We start from the raw sequence: 18,068 nt of genomic DNA on the forward strand, positions 1-18,068 counted from the left end.
GAGGATGAAAAGTGATGTGAGCTCCATTTTCGCTCATTCCTGTTGGCTTTCACAGGATGACAACACAAAGCTAATCAAACAAGACAAGTGAAGTTGCTTCCTTTCATCAACATAATGTACCGCGATTTTTAAATATTTCTTTTTCTAACATTTAGCCTAAAAAGTAATTCTAAACATTAAAATATATTCAAACCGTATATAGCGCTGTAGGCTATTAAACTTTGGCTATACAAGCAAATATATGAAATCCATTCAAACATGAATATATAATAATTATTATAATATTAATCATGATTTTTATTAGGATCATTTTAAAATGTTTTTTTTTTTTTTTTTTCATAAAATGATATATGAGCAGGAGTGCAGGTGTACTAACTGAATCTGTTGTTAGGGACTGGGTGGACTGGCTGCAGGCTGCTGGAAAACCAGTAAGCTGTCCCTGCTTAAAAAAAAAAAAAAAAAAAAGTTTGTGAAAGTGGCCTGACGTCACTCTCCCACAATGCTTACCGCCCCATAACTCGGCTGCAGCCTGAGGAGAGCCAGACACACTCTCAGGCCCCGAATATAGAAAAATTATTGAAAAAAAATCGGAAAAAATAATAAAAGAGCAGATCGAGGGAGAAAAGAGCGGAGAGCGGCGGCGTGGGCTCTCCCACGGTGGGTTTCTGGTCCGGTCCGGGATGGAAGGTTACCGGGGCTCCATGTGAAATTGACTAATGCGGTGCTGGAAACTTTTAGGTGGGTTAACTGCTCGTTTTTTTCTCTGCAAGACCTCATAATGTGGCTGCACGTCCTGGTGTGTGCATGTGTGTCTTTTAAACAACTTTACGAGCTTTATATTAACTCTGAGCTCGTGCTGACTGACACATCGATGTGCGCGACACTTGAATTGTTATGAATGTGTTGTTACTATCGCGCAATCTGACTTTGCGTAATTTTGCTAATTTTTGTGGCAGCGTAGAAGGAGCTGGGTATTTAATTTTTAATTACGCGATCGCCTTCTCTGCTTCTCGGAGCTTCTTTGGTCGATAAATATGTTGCAAATGCGAATCAGTGAAGTTTTTCAACACGGCGCACTTCGTCCAGCGGCCCCTCGCTGTTGACGTCTGGTGTTCTTTGCAAGTTTTCGGCGATCCGGTGAGTTTTAAGCAATTTCCGAACATTTATCAAGTGTGGCACTCCGTTGCAGAGGAGAGGGAGATAGAGGGAACGTCCCATGGTGTGTGTTAGTTTGTGAGAAGAGAAAACTGATAAAAGTTGCTGTAGAGTTGAAGCTGTTTTGTGTGTGTGTGCATCAAACGGGTTCAGTGTTTAAATGAGGAGTTTTGTGACTGATAATCAGTCGTCCATCTAAAACTTAGAAGCCGTTGTAGCTGACTGTGTGTGTATTTGGCCTCTTCACTATGTTTGTTACTGATCGGATGTTGTGTGTCTGCATGAGAGAGAGAGTGTGTGCTTTTCCTTGGAAGCGGGTAAATAACAACCAAGACCCCACCAAAGGGGGGTTGGGGTCAGAATGTGGGGGTTCAGTTTATGCACTTGTTATTGATAGCTGCCTTGGCTGTGTGCTTCTACTCCTCACACATTTGTTATCAATCAGGACTGTGGAGATTGTTCAAGTAAGAAAAATTAACATATTTTCTGCAGCAAACAATAACCCGACAAATCCTGCTCCAGTAGAAACTAATAATGAGTTCACGGTGAGACTGCTGCATTGTGCTGCTTTTCTGTTCCTTCACTGGAATATTCATGTGATCTTTAGGTGTTAATGTTACTGCAGTCACATTATATAACTTATTGCAAGATCACTGCAGTTTGTTTTCCTGTTGAACACGGAGGCTGCTCTCACACTGCACCTTGTGATATTTACATGTTTTTATTACATCAGCTATAAGCTGTAAGCTATAAGTCAACATCCTGTGGTTGTGCAGGGGTTACACATGTATGTACCTCTCTGCTGTTAAACAGACAATAACTCACTAAGGCTGCAACTAACACTTATTTTCATTATCCATAAACCTACCAGTTATTTTCTTGATTCATGGTTTAGTCTATACAATGTCAAAAAAGTGAAAAATACCAGTTTCACTTTCAAAGTTAACTCACTTTGATTATTGATTTACTATCATACAGCAAAGAAAACAGTAAGTCCTCAGAACTGAAAAGCTAGGGTTGTTTATTATTTGACTTAAACAGTTAATTGGTTTTCAAAATACAGCAGCTGCTGATGAATTCTCAAATCAACCGTTTGAGCTTTAGATTTCACCTGTAATGGTCTGCTAGCTCTCCCATGGCACAGATACCCCTCTGTAACAGGACATCCAACATTAGTAAAGTCAAGTTCTCTGCCTGGTTTGAATGACATAGCTGCATGCCCTATAAAGAGATAATGATCTGCTGTAATTACCCCGATGATTTGTGTGGAAAAAAGAGGCAATCAGTGACAGAGTGGTAAATAAAAATTTGAAAAAGAGGTAAATTATGACCTCAGTTGTTATATGGCTACAACACTATTGATTTTATATCACACTAAAACCTCAAAAGTTCCTCAGTAGCTTCACAAAATCATTGTAAGAGTTACATATCAATAAAGCTGGTGGAGTGTGAGTTTCTGCGGGTTCTTCCCTCCACTTCACCCCTGTAGACGACCACCACACATTCTCTGCTGTAGCATTTCTGGGACAGGCATGTTCCATCAAGGCCTCCAGCTACATAATAAGGAAATGGAAGTGAGTTTGTCACGAGACAATGCCTTTGCTGCTGCCAGTCGAAGTGCAAGTTGAGATCCATGTGTTGATTTTTGCCATCGTCTCGCTACAACAACCCCGATAATGATGAGTAGATTTCATTTCCTCTAGAGATTTCTCAGACATTAAGAACGTAAACTGAGGTCTAGTGCACCTGTTTTTAGATGCAGTGACAGATGTACATAGCTTCTGTAATTGGCATAAATAGTTTTATCAAACTATAATAGATCAATGGTGAATTTATGAATGGTCAGATAGTAAATTCATACCCCTGTGTTTCTCTGTGTGGTGAAAATAGCTTTAAATAACCTTTGAAAAATTTGACAAGCGAGCACCAAACTGTCCTGGAATTAGCTTGCAGTTTTGTTTTTTTTTTTTGTTGTTTTTTTTTTACTATTTTTTCTTTATCTGTTAGTGATTATGAGCAGAATAAAAATCACAAAGAGTTACTCCTACTTTAAATATTTTTTTCACAGTCATAAACTCCTGATGATTCGTGTTATTCTGGTGCCCAAGCATTCTTAGCTGCTCTGCTCTCCAAAATATTTTGTGCTGGGATCCTTGAGCCAGCTTCTTCTCATTAACTTCCATGCATTGCCTTACATTACTTCCATGCCCCTGTGGTTGGAGGCAGCACGTTTCATGTTTGCCTTTGTGATTGAGTGAATGTGTTTGCCTGTGAGAGCTCGCACACATGCCCGTTTTTGAGACGGTAGGTGTGTGTGTGTGTGTGTGTGTGTGTGCCTGAACTCATGGTGGTGCAAGCTCGTGTGTTTGTGTGTATGTGTGTGTGTGTGTGTGTGTGTGTGAGAGAGGGAGAGAGAGAGAGAGAGAGAGAGAGAGAGAGAGAGCTGTTTTCGAGCTGGAGGGAGGTCTTCTTCTCTCTAAATCCCCCACAATTCCTTGCACCTCTGCGGGCAGCGGCAGCGGTGGTAGTGGCAGCAGAGACAGCGGCGGCGGCAGCAACAGCAGGCTGATTTCCATGAGAAAAGAGCATCAGTTGGGTTAATGGGAGGGACAGCCCTCTGAGGGGACAAATGGTAGTTAATAACCAGGGAAGAATCGGAAAAGCTCTGATCCCTTTCTTTGTACTTCTTCACCTTCTAGAGGCAGGGATGGAGAGGGGTGGGTGGGGGTGCAGAGGAGATGGGTGAGGGAACAAGGGACACTGGGTTCATGCTAGAATGGATGCTGTGTGCTAAAAGGCTGCGAGAAGATTGTACTATTTGTTATTTTCTCAAGACAGCGGGAGAAAAAAACGGGCAAGCTGAGAGCCTGAGAACCTGAGTGGAATATGGGGCACTGCAGAAGTAGTGTATTTGTGTGTGTGCATATGCAAGGGCGGTAGTTTGTGTATTTGAACTTTTTGTGTACTCACATGTACACTGGAGTGTTTACATGCATGTGTGTCCAGTGTCATGGGACAAGCAGGGAAAGATTTATTTGTTTGTGATCTGTGAGGTTTTCACATACAGTGGCTGCTGGTCATTCAGGTCACTTTGAGAGAGGGATGGCAAGAAAGGAAGAGGGAGATGCCAGATATACTGCATGTTAGGCAGAGCGGAGAATGGAGTTTGAGAGAAGTAGGTAATGTTCTTCTACAGCTGCTTGTTCAATATCTGAGCAATCTGGATTCTTTTATTGAGTGAAAAAGGTGATTTAAAGAAAAATGTTAGTACTCCTCTACTCAAAAGTATTGTTCTGGTGTCAGTTCTGAAACCCCGGTATTGAATATCGAGCTGTGTTTTCTCCCCTGGTGGGGGTGCCTTAGTTTTTGTGGGTATTTCTCATCCTTGCAGCTTTTTCAAGCTACTTGTTTAAAACTTAGGGGTCTAAAAATAGATTAATTGATGTAGTGGCAATTTTCTCAATCTTTTGTACACTATGCAGCAAAAATCTTTGTTGGACTGTGTCAACACAGACTGTGAAAGCGAGATTGTATCTTTTGAAAAACAATTCAATTCACTACACACAGCTACAGACTTACATGGTCTGGAATGACCAGTGGCTTACGTTGGCTCATGTTTGTGAACATTAGCAAACTTTAGATTGACATTTATGACTTGTGCTGCTGTTACACTATGTTCAGCATTAAACATGATTCCAATATAACTAAAGGTTGAAGCTGAACACATTTCTCAGTTCAACACACTCAGGGGTATTGCTGCTACAGTTTTATTTGGCCTGATGTGATCACTACCTTATGATGGCTAATCAGCTACAGTTAGCAAACATTAAACAAATATCGCTGTGTAAATGACATTACTGAATCAATTTGCTGACTTTGCTGACTATCTTTTATGTGCTAGTGACTCACTGCTGGCGGGAGATTTGGTGCTATAGTCTGATATCACAAGTAGCTTATGGTGACTAAAGTTTAGAGAGATAATGCCTTTATAACTGACTGTTTCATTGAATCAGTTTGCTGATTTTATCACTGTTAAATGTGTGTGTGCTAAACTGTTTTTGCCTCCATCTTTTACAGGAAAGTTTGATTCATAAAATAAACTTCTGATGTTAAACATTTTCATATCACTCTTTCACATCAAACTAACAGGATTTTCTTTTAGATAAAATGTACAGGGTGCACAAAACATCACTCTCTGCCTTCTTTATAGTAAATACAGCACTATACACATTTATTACATTCAGTTGGCAGCCATGACAGAGAGAAGAATGATGCTTTGGCTGTGTAATAGACTGATTGAAAACAGACATATGAATGTGCAGGGCAGCGCAGCATGCATACACATGCATACACACACTCACATACACGCAGATATTTACAAGGCTAATTAAAATAAAAAAAACCCTTCACATTTTCATTTTTATTATGCATAGGCACTATGTTAATAATACAGGCACACATGCTCTCATTTACTCACACTCTGGCAGAGGCTTTTTGGATCAGCGCACATTCTGACGGGTCCTGCAGTATGCTGGTCAGAAATAGTAAGAGGATGCTAGATGCTTGAACCACATACTGCCACTTTTCCTTGTGGATCTTTTTCTAGGAAGAGCGTGGCAGCTGTGGCTTTTCAGAACCTAGATCCATCCATCAACCAGCACCCATGGTTTACACCACACAACATACACACACACACACACAGACACACACCCTCTTTCCTCTCCCTCTTTTCCCTCCCCTCCTTTCTCCATTTCCATGTATCTTTACTTCTTTCCATCCTCTCTTTTCCTTTTCTTCATCCCCCTTTCTCTCTACCATGCTGTCCATCCATCCCTCTCTGTTTTGCCCTTCATCCATCCTTCTCTCCCAGACTAAGTTTACAGCCCCCAGGCCACTTCCGCCAGGCTGTCTGCAACAGATTTATTAATAGGCTTTTCTCTCTCTGCAGTAAACACAGCGTTGGTTTAGGGGGTCGTCTCTCAGACACTGATAGTCTTGTGCTTAACCTTAGGCACTGACTGACTTGGGAATGGAGGAAAGTCTGTTGGTTTCAAAGGTGAGCCACAGTAGATTAAGTCAAAGAAGGACTGCTGGAAATAAACACAAGTAGGAAACAGAAGTGATTTGCAGTGAAAGAGCTAACAAGATTAGCAGATTTTGTGATATTTTATAGCATTTTTAATTTTTCAGGTTGACTTTGGTGAAGTGAGAAAACAGTTTGGCCATGTCAAAGATCAATTTGGAGATTTCGCTACATGTATTGCAAACATGCTGTGTGCACCTCAGCTTGCTGATTCACTGTAACATACATAAGGAGCTAACAAAAACAGTCTTGCTGCAAGGTCCATTCAGGGGCTGTTTTGGAGCTTTTTGATCATTTCCCTTGATCCAAGACTTCTGGTCCATGTTAGTTTAAAAGTTAGGACTGAAAGTTCATCCCTGACCCTGGAAACAGCAGTCTCAACTGACTCAAAGCCCTGACCCCCGTTTATTAGCCCACAGTTGCTACAACTGTCAAGCTGTCTCTTGCAGTTCACTATGATAAGCTAATTAAGCTAACATAGCTCCACCAGCTGGTTGAAAATGTTCTGCTGCTGACTTGTTTTACATGAGAACCAGTCTTAAATATTCACTTGATGGCTACATAATTGGTATTGTGCTAAAAGACTAAAGCCAAAGCAACATATTGAAGGCAAAAAGTCGGCATTCTTATCAGCTGATCCATGTGAAATAGGAAATGCTCCTTGGTTTGGGTGATAGCACAGGGTTAGTTTGCTATGGTCAGTAGTTAATTATTCAATTCTATGACAAGTGAGCAAACTCCATCTGTTGATGAAGATTGCGTGATTAGATCAAAAACTCCTGAATCACTACTCACTGTATTGCGATGAGATCGTCTTGTCCATTACTATTTCCACAATCAGTTGTGAATAAAACTGAAGAAGTCTCTTAAATCAGAGGTGAAACATCTTCAAGTACCTACAAGTCCATTTGCCCTCGAATCAACTCTTTTTAGATAACCATGACCCAAATGACTGTGAGTCTTCACAGACGTTGAATGAAAAGTGAGTTTGTCAAAGTCCACAGTAAAACAAAATATCATCACTCAGCCCTTTATGACTGCATGTCTAGCTGTAAACCCTTTCATTTACTGTATTGGGATATGTGTGTGGTACTGTCATACTGATCTTCTCCTGTCCACATGAATCATTCATTCTGAGTTCAGGAAAAATGAAGACATTCTGAAATGGAACATCTGCATTAAGTGACGATCAGAGCTTTTTTGCATGCTTAATTTGTGTGAGCCATTTAAGAGCAAGTGGAGTGGCACTGCACCAGCGGTCAGGTGTCTGCAGACCCACCACATGAAACATGACCTAATGCTCTGCTGGCCTGTCATCATGCTGGATTGAATACCTAGAAAAAACACATACCTTGAACGATATACTGACGTCCTCATGGTTATTGCAGATGTAGCGTTTAAAGGGTCCTCTTACCGCTGCGTGTGTTTCTGTTACAATGCTGCAGAGATTTTTTATTAGAATATCATTGAGTCTGACTTTCTGAAACAATTGCTTAACAGATGGTTGCGTTTTCTTTTTTTGTTCAGAAAGAAAAATTTTTTTTTAGCATTTTTTTATGTTGATGGTTTTCTTTAATGAATTTAAATAAGTGAATAATAGTTTGGTCTAAAATGTCAGAAAATACAGAAGAAGTCCCCTCGCGAGTTTCCAGAGCCTACAGTGACGTTCAGATTGTTTATTTGTCCAAATCCCAAAGTATGCAGTCTGTCAGCTACAGGAAAACTGGTTAAGTTGGAACTAGCAAAATATTTGGCATTTTTGCTTGAAAAATTACTTAAATGCTTAATTAGTCACAAAGCCTTTATATTTATTTGATTTATTAAATATTTATTACTAATTCCACATATAGTTTTTAAGCTCATAGTCTTTGACAGTTTTTTTCTGTTTTTCTAAGTTTATTTATTGATCTGGGTTGCAAGCTGCTGAATCCAGGTTTTCTTGCAGTAATAGATTTAATTGAATATTTACTCCCTGATGTGATGAAAATACTTGTAATTCAACATAAACTACAACAGCCTTCCTGTCATAAGAAAGCATTTTAAGGCAGGCTTTTTGTTCTTTAGAAATATTTGAGCAGATATATTGACACCACTTTTCAATAAGCAGCTCATCAGGTCAGTCAGCCAGTGTCATACAGAAACTGACTGATTCAGTTGGCTCACGGTCAGAGCGACTAAAGCTACAAGCTCAATTAATCTGCTGATTATTTTCTTGATTAATGTTTTAATCGTTGGTCCTGTAAAATGTTAGAAAAAAATGAGCTTTAGAAGTTTCCCAGAGCAGAGGTGACATATTCAAATTGCTGTTCAGGGCATTGTTATTATGAAGAGAGAGAGGGACAAGCAGCTTCTGAATAATTGTCGTGTTCCTTGGATAGTAACAAATTGATTGATTATCAAAATTGTTGCAGTTTAATTTTTTGACGACTGATTAATCGATTAATCATTTCAGCTCTTATGGTTTCAGTTTTGAAAAAACAAAGTTTAGACTACTCATTTGAAAACAGAACACGCTATGAAATTAGTGAAATGATTTTTGACATTTTATACACTAAATAATTGCTTAGAGAGAACAGCAGTAAATGAAGCTGTGGGAGATGACCTGAACATTTTTCTACTATAAATGAATCTTAGTGGCATTTGGAGCTTAGCAGGTGACACCTCTGGACTGGAAGTTTACTCATACCCAACGGTGGACACGGACAGAAATCCATTTGTGAAATAGGGCAAAACTTCAGCCATCATTGAGTTTACCTGTTGCTTTAATCCAAGTCCTTTTAGTCCCTTCCCGTAAATATAAAAGCGCATTCAGATTTAGTTCATTTTTGGATTTTTTGTCTGTCAGCAGGAGTGTTATGATTTCCTGTTTTGAAGAGATCTGACAAAAAATCTTGGCTGAAAAAGAACTAAATCCATCCCCAGTCTGAAAAATAAAAATGTATTCCTATTATTATCTGTTCACATGCTAAGCTGCGATTTGAGCCAAAGTGGAAGTATTGTGGTGCACTGGTATCATGCGCTGTAGCTGAGGAATGCACCACTACTAGACAGTCTAGTATGTACATGCAGAGAAAGGACTGATGCATGTTAGAGTGTTGTTGAGATTCAACACGTGACTCAGCACAGAGTTATGTGTGTTACCAGCACAGTAATATCTGGAATATGGATCCGGTCTGTCCAGCACAGTCTAGAGATGCTGATTTGTGAGTCAGCGAATGGCCGAAACCCGATCCATGTGGAGAGAGAGAGTTAACTCCTGACTCACACACACACATACAGCTACAGTAGTAGTGACAGATGATTGCGCTGCTCCTGATTCATTCTCAGGAGAAAGTAAGAAGGGAGCAGGAGAAAAAGCGGAGAGAAAGCAGAATGTAGCCACAGTGTCTGATGACACATCCCCTCTTCCTTCCTCTGAAGTGATTTTTAATAACGCCTCCACCACCCCGCCCTACTCAACAATCCCCTACTCACTAAATAATGCCAAGCAAAACCTCTGACTCCCTTGGTAGACAAAAGAAAATTCTCTACAGCTCAAGTGTTCACTGACTGAAATGCAGCTGGGGAGGGAAGTAAAAATTACTACTTTCTCTCAGTATTCGAGCGTGAATCAAAATAAATTAGCTGATAGATGTATTGATTGAGCGACTGGCTGCCACCTGAGATTTGTTTTTGAGAAAAATATAGTCTAAGTAATGTGAGAATAGAGAAAAACAGGAGGGCGAGTAGCATTACCAGTTACCTGAAAAGTCTGTGTGTCTTCAAGTTTACATGTTGAGAAGAGTATTGACACTGATGCCTCGTACAAGCACTCTACATGCAAATACTCAGGAACTGTTAAATATTCATGCCTACCATTGCTGTATGCATGGTTGGTTTCTTTTTACAGTCCAGCTACTCTGTGTAGTTCTAACCAATAGACTGTCTATAATGGATGTAGTGGAAATGAAAAACTAGCATTACTACAGAATATATATATATATATATATAATTTGTTCTAAATGGCATGTACTGTTATTGGTTAAGTTGGAGTGAATTTTAATGACTTATTTGGTAGTTTAACTTAACTTAGAACTTTAACTAATAATGGATTATATTATATATAAATATATAATATATTTATATTATATGATCACATGTTTTGTTTGTAAAATAATTTTGCATATTTTGCAATTTAACATAACCAGTGACTATAGCTCTCAAATAAATGTAAACAGTACAGCGTAGGGATAAACCGATACCGCATTTTTTCAATCCAATTACAAGTACAAGTACTTACATTTATTTTCATCAGATATTGTTTCATTCTCTGGCTGTAAGAAATTGCTGACTGACCCTAACCCTCTTTGAACTCAGCGTCATGTTGGTTTTTTAGATGTTTTATCAGATTGCTTGTGTTGAAAGTACTCGCTCTCGTCCCTCCTCTTGACAGCTTTGCAGAGCATAATTTGCTGTCCGCTTTACTTTTGTCACCATCATCCACTTTGAAATACCTCCACACCGCCGACATTGCTCCTCCTTGCTCTCAATTAGCACCTGACCACCCAACTGTACGTCACGCTGCCGTAAAGCGGTATCGGGTGCTGTGGTACGGGAACACTTTTATGAATACGAGTACAAGTACAGGAACAGGGTATTGGACAGATACTTGATGCTGGTATTGGTATCGGTGCATCCGTAGTACAGTGTTTCCTCTGAAGACTAGTGGAGCAGAAAGAAAAAGTAGAGAAAATGGAAATGTATGTGAACTGTATGTTAGCGCAGTACTTAGGTAAAATTATTGTTTTGTTAAGGGGACCGTGAGACCTTTAAGAGATTGTGACTTTGGCATAAGATCCTGCAGTCAGCAATCAGATACCTGCTTATTATAACTAACACCATCACCATCACTCACAGTCACTATTAACAATCATGACATCAGGTCTTAATGCTAAATTAGGGCTGTGTGTATTCATACATGTGCACCATGAGCCAGGTCATATATTAGTAAATGTATGTCAAAGTGAGTTATTACTGCAGCTCTCTGAGCCTAATGGCTATATGGTTATGGCCTATAATACATTACTACAACATGCACCGTTCTGTTATGACAGGGGACCTTTGCACATCACACGCTGACAACTGTCAAAATAAAAGCCAAACCAAACCAAACAAAAGGCAAGTTGAATCTGAGATTAATTTTTGACCTCTGAAGTTATAGTTTGACAAAGAGAGAAAAAAAAAACTTAACTCAAGGTTCACTTACTAGATTTCTTTTTTAGACTCGTCAGACATAAAAAATATCACCTCGTGGCCACTTTTTTTAGTTGAGTGATCATTACTATAATAAGAACAATATATAATAATGAAATAAATGAATATATTAACATCATAAATAGATACTAAATATTTCATATTCCAATAAAATCAGTTATCACTGAGCTAATTGCCACCAGGATGCTCACACTTGTCATTTTTGTCCCTCTTCACCTGTTAGCTTCTCTACTTGTCTTCCTCCCCTAACTTGTTTATCAACCTGCATACTCCTCTCCTCTCCTGGCTCTCGCTCTTACTGCTGTGTTTTGATCAGTTGCTGAGCTGCCCCTCTTCTCCCCCTCACAGCACATTTCCCCTTCTCCCCTCTTTTCTCAAGCATACTTCTCTCTCTCATTATTTCCTTCAAGTATACTCCTCTGTGCCACTCTCTTCTCGGAGCTTTGAATTTTCCCCCTTCTCCTCACTCTCTTTTTTCTTACCCTCTGTCTTTCTCCCTCCCCTCCAACAACCACTTACCAAATTTAACCCCTCACCCACTCAAATGCATTCCACCAGTTTCATAAACACACACATGCTACCAAACATGTAATGGTACTTAGAGGGACTTCCTCCTCTCTCCTCATCTTTCCTCACATCTCTCCATCTATTCTCTCCCCCTTTTTCTCTCTCCTCTCTCGCTTTCTCCTCAAAGTCTCGGTGAACAACAACAACAAGTTGGAAAAATGAAAGTGGGGTGACAACTGCGAGTCCCCTTTCTGCGTCCCCTCCAGGGCCAGTGTGAAGTTTTCAGTTTGATTGAAGGCCTCTTTTCTGTGGTGTGCGGTGTGAAAGCTGTCCTAATTGAATGATAAAGTGCCCCGAGATGGAGTCCAGTGAATAGTCAACAATGGCCAGCCTGTGTGTGGTAGAGGGATTTTGGTTCACATCCAGCCTCTGCCTCTCTACTCCGAGAGGGGGCCTATTATAACACTCTCTGCTGGACTCGGTCACGTGATACTGCCTCGCTCCCTGCTACTCACCCCCATCTCCTCCCCTCCCTTCCCTGTTCATCCCTCCTCCTCCCTCCCCTCTCCCATCTCCCCCGCCCCAGTGTGGCCTGGCCAATCCGGTCACATCATCGGCCTCCTCTTCACTCTGCTGGTTTGGTTAGATGGTCTCATTTTGCAAGCGAGTGACTTCCAGTAGCAGCTATCTGTGCATGCGCACACGTGTGTGTGTGTGTGTGTGTGTCTATATGTATCTATTAAGTCAAAGTGCTCTGTTAGCCCTTCCACTGCTCCCAGGACAGCAAGGTGACTTGGAAAAACAGAAAGGCTGTAAGAAAATGAAGTTTCAAAAATGAAAAGAAAGCAGCTGATCCCAAATCAAATATTAAATTTCTGTTTACCTTTTTAGCCTGTGCCCCATAAAACAAGGCCATATCTTCTTACAACTCCTAGTTACTGTGTATGACATTTGTGTGAACATGAGTTATGAGCAGCATGAGTGTTCTTTCTTTCTCATGATGAATGAGATGAAATTCAGAATAAAAACATAAACATAAGGGAATATTTAATAAGGACTTGCATCCTTTTTATAGGCATTAAAAAATCAAATTGTGTTTTTCGTAATTTACTAAAGGACATCACAGAGGTTTTGTTGCCACTCAAACAGAAGAAAGGCGGCACCACTGTGTGTCTGTATCTGTTAATAAAGTGCAAAAGCAAGGTAAGAGATGAGAGGTAGGGTCAGAACAGAAGTTGCATTACTAACTTAGCTTACTAGAGTTCCCAGCATAGCAACACAAAACAAGAGAGCAGCAATGTTCCAACCTGTTATTTTTCATCAGGTTTATATGTATGTGTCTCTCCTGACTTGAAAAGGCTCACAGCAGTTCCAGTTCACAATGACATGACAGAGGTAGCCAGTGATAGCTGCTTAATAGCTAGCTAGCTTTAAGAGTTTAAAAGTTTCAGCAGAACTCTGCCACATTGATTTTTGTCACATCTCATCCAATCATTGATCTTTTTTGCAAGATGAAATCATCAGGTTGTTTAGTATTTCCTCAAATACACACTTGCAGTTCCAACTTCTCTTAAACCACTGTTTTAAATTTCAGCAACAAAAAACTTTATGCTCCATTACTTTCCAGACATGAGCAACACATGTCACTGTCACATCTCATTTAGCTGCACTTTATGCAAAACAGCTAATTTACATCTGCAGTCTTAATAAGAACCTCAGTCAAATATGAATATGCACCCCTGACCATAATTTTCAAAAGGATTAGTAAATGTCCGCTGTTGTAACAGACATTTCCTTCTATTATCTTGTGACCCCTTAGACTTGTCTTGGGACCACAAGACTGTAATGGAGGTTTGTTAACTTCATATTGGATGATTCAGATGGGCTCAATAGGCTCAGTGTTTGAGTGTAATCATGCTGCCCTTTTCATCTGTCCTGGTGCTGCATATCTAGACATTACTGAAAGCAATTGTCCAGTGTCTTCAAATGATATTAGGCATTGCCATTGCACAGATTAGCAAGGCAAGTATTGTTAGATTTAGCAGATTATTATCTTTTTATCTTTCAGTTATTCAGGCCTGGTTTGAAGTTGTTCACCTTCTGTGTGGTTGTTGTTGTGGATGTGAAGATGGCTGGTTGATCTCCCTTCATTCTCAGCTAGATGGCAGCATGGCCACCAAGAACCCAATCAATACTTTTCCTGATTTATCAGCGGTTCATCTGATATCAGGTGGTTTGCAGAGGAATACTCTCTGCATGTGGAGTGGTTGAGTCAGTGAGCATTACCCTGACAGCGGCTGGTGGTAGAAGGCGCAGAGGGGCTGAGGATGGGCGTGCAGTAAAGAGCTGTGGTACGGATGCTGGGCAATCTGTTAACTATTTTACCCTCCATCTGAAACCCAAACCTTTCTCAGAGAAAGACAGAGCTTCTAACAGAGCTCCTTACATTCCCCCCACCCACCCACACACACACACACACACACACACAGACAAACACACACACCCACACACACACAATCACACAGACACACATACATGAAAAGTGTCGGAGAGGTAGTGAGGTGGAAGACCACCCTCTGGCATCCCAGTCATTCAAATGAGTGTGTGTTTTTATCTCTGGAGGCTGGAAGAAAGGAGAAGGAAAGTGCTGTGTTAAAATGTGTTAATGAATAACTCCTGAGCTCAACACTCTTTCTGCACAGACTCCCTGTCAATTCCTCCTTACTCTGTCCCAACAAAACCTTTCTTTCTTTCTTTCTTTCTTTCTTTCTTTCTTTCTTTCTTTCTTTCTTTCTTCACCATGAGTTACACCTGTCACAGTCCTGTTATGTTGTATTATATGCTTATATTGAACTGAAGAAAAGTGTAGCTCAGACTGATAACACTGGAGAATATAAAGTGTTTTGCTGTGGACATAAAACATGGATTTGACGTTTAAATTTGAAACAATGGTTTTACAAAATAATTCTTTGTGTATCTCCTCTTCAAACTGTAAAATATACCAATAACTATACCAATAACTAAATTTAAGTTCATCATTTAAATGTAGTTGTATATAGTGTGCTGATGCATTGCATTAAAGCAGACTTGGTGTTTTTGTAGACTTTACATTCATCCTGCTGCTGCCGTCAGCAGTGACATCAGCAGTGGGAAGCTACCATACATGCACAAGCCAAAACACCACCTCCACCATGTTTGACAGACAATGTGCTCTCTGTTTATTTCATCTTTTAGTCACTGGAGCTGATCTTTGTCTTACCTGACACTAACACTTAGTCCAGAAATCTACAGATTATTACACTGCCGTTTTTCAAACTTGGCTTTTCTATTGTTGAGGCCTTTTACACAGTAGGTTTGTTTGGTGAAACCTCTTAGATTTGTTTCTTAACACTGTACCAAGTAGTTGAGTTTCAGTGTGTCTAGTTTATTCGATTACCTTTCTTAAAACTAGGAATATATGTATAAACTGTGTGAAGCTGTACAGTGTAAGTCTGGAAATATTCTATATTTTTCTTACAGTCAACACATTTAAAGACTAAGTTAATGTGTCCTACTAACAAGTACTGTGTGTGTATCCAAAGCCTGATGTGTTTTATTCTTTTGAACCATAGAGTCATTGTTGTCTGAAACTATTAAAAACACATCAGGGAGCCACACTGTTGCACTCAGTGACATGTTCTTTCATTACCATGAACACACACATACACTGTATTTAATTTTGACTCACTCCCACATACGCTGTCCTGCTGCCCTGAATACACACTGAAGCTGCAAATGTCCATTAATCTGCTGATGAAAATAGTCCCCAACACATCTACCATTTTCTCCCATTTTAGAGCAAAAACAGTGAATCAAGAAAATAAGAGATGATGAAAACAGCAGTTAGTTGCAGCCCTGATAGATACCTGTACATCTGCGTTACCAGTGTTGTTGTATATGCACTGCAGGCCATTGGTTTGTAGCTTCCCCTCGTGTGTCAGACTGTGTGGCCCACCTCTGATCAGTTACCCTAAAGTACTGCTCTGCTTCAACACAAAGACTCATCTGTGAGCTCAGACACTGGAGAGAAGAGACTCACTCCATGTCTCTGCAGGGCAAGAATGGATTGAGGTGATATGGGAGAAAGTGTGTTTGTTTTAATATGATTCTGACTGGCCTGAGAATCTGGGCCCAGGGTACAGTGTCATTTTTTTCTTTGTAGTATACTAGGTTTCACAGGCTGTAACAGGCTGAAAGAGCTGATTTTTGTTTCCAATGCAAAAAATGTCACTCTGCTGTTTTGAACTGAAATACCCCCATGTGTATGTCAGCTTCTGTTTTGAACATCTGTGTTATCTGCCCTTCTCAGTCTTTCTCTCTCGCACTCTGTTCCTGTCAGCTGGTTGCTTTCTCCTCTCTTTTCATCTCATTCTTTTTATGTTGTTATGTTTTCTCTCTCTCTCTCTCTCTCTCTCCCCCCCCTCGCTCCTTCCCTCCTGCTTGCTTGTCGCACGGCTGTCATCCGCTGAAGGTGCCTGTGGCCTCCGATTCTCAGAACGTGATCAAGTTTCAAAAAAAATTCAAAGAATGCAAGCTGCCCACTGCCCATTTTTCAAGGCCCTGTTTATGCAAGAATGTTATTTTTACAAGTCTCTACCTTTAACCCCCCTCCCCTACACTACTTTCCTCCTTTTCCCTTCCATAACCCTGAACATCCTTTAAAAATACAAATGGAGAATGGATAAAGGAGGATTGGGGTTGGGTGTGGGGGCATTTGCCAAACAAGAAACACAGCAGAGGAAAATTAGCAGTAGAATGTTAGGGGTAAGGAAAGAAAAAAAAGTGAAAAAGGCTGTGGGTTCTATTGAAACCTGTAGATTTCTGTAAACAAAAGCCCGCTGAACAATGCCTGTTGTTTTAAGCTGAGCTGACGTTGCCAAACTTAGAGATTGTTTGTTGCTGACCCCATCTGAATCAGAGAGAGCCAGCGGCAGCCCAGGGAAACAAAAGTGTCAGAGTCCCAACGGCTGGATGGACTGGCTCAGACCACAGGCTTCATGTGTTTCAATCAGAGCAACTAAATAATCACCATGTGCAAGTCTGTGTTTTTTTTTTAAATATATATGAGTATTTGCTTGTTTAATAGTATACTTAGAGTACTTAACCTCAGTATACAATATCTTTATTTTAGTATAATGCTCTGGGAAATCAGGGGAATGCAGATAATAGTGGGTCTGATTTAGTGAAAGATTTACTGCACTGTACAACATCTACATCCAAATCTCAAACTATATTCAACATAAATTAGAGCCTCAACTGAAAACTGAACAGAGACTGACTGATTTAAAAGTGTTCCACAAATATTTAGTATAAGAGCAAGTGTAAAATGCTACTAAAATATTTACCCAAATATATTCATGAGTGTGATCACCAAAAATTAAATAAAACAAGAAACAAAAGATGAATTGTCATTTATATTAATCTGGGAAATTATAAATTGTGATGAAACTGTTTATTGTGAGATCAAGGTCTATTTTACCTGAAGGACCTGATAACAAATGACGGATATATAATATCACACATACAGACTAATCACTGTAAAATATGCATAAGTATCTCATCTCACTTTTGCTGAGCAGCAGCAAGCAATGGTAGTTACAGGACACTGGGGCATTCTGAGTTTGTGCGGTGAAGGACAGAGTAATGCAGAGGAGAGGATCCACATCATCTTCACACACCACACATTCTGCTGGCTGTTTGAATGGAGCTTAGCTCTGAAACAGATGAAACAGATAGCTCATGGTGATAGACTCACAGCTCTACTCAGCATTTTAGCATCTTCCAGCTCACTGTTTTTGTTTTCTGGCCTGTAACTTAACTGTTTTGATTTTCTCATTAACATTGTTTAGAGCCAGAGCAGGGAGCTGTTTTCACTCATAAACCCATTGTACACCACTTCATATTGCATATTTAATACAGTAAATGTTATATGGTTATGTACTGTATGTGAATACAGTCAGTGGGGAAGCCAGTGGTTGTAAAAGTGTGTATGTTTGTAGTGTCTGTAAAAGCTCTGCTCTTTAAACATGAT

General features: G+C 40.0%; 1 protein-coding gene across 2 annotated transcripts in view; it reads left to right on the top strand.

Annotated features, from left to right (window-relative positions):
• The first annotated feature begins 484 nt into the window (after positions 1 to 484).
• plagl2 (pleiomorphic adenoma gene-like 2) overlaps positions 485 to 18,068 on the top strand; it is a 37,884-nt gene continuing 20,300 nt past the window's right edge. Inside the window, exon 1 of one of the 2 annotated variants that reach the window (XM_018679240.2) lies at positions 485 to 738. The gene's annotated coding sequence lies outside the window, so the exon portion shown is untranslated. Of the gene's footprint in view, positions 739 to 761; positions 1,138 to 18,068 lie in introns of those variants that run through there. The other variant, XM_018679248.2, reaches the window with a different exon arrangement.

Source organism: Lates calcarifer, linkage group LG6 (assembly GCF_001640805.2).
Source record: "Lates calcarifer isolate ASB-BC8 linkage group LG6, TLL_Latcal_v3, whole genome shotgun sequence".
Lineage (NCBI taxonomy): Eukaryota > Metazoa > Chordata > Actinopteri > Centropomidae > Lates > Lates calcarifer.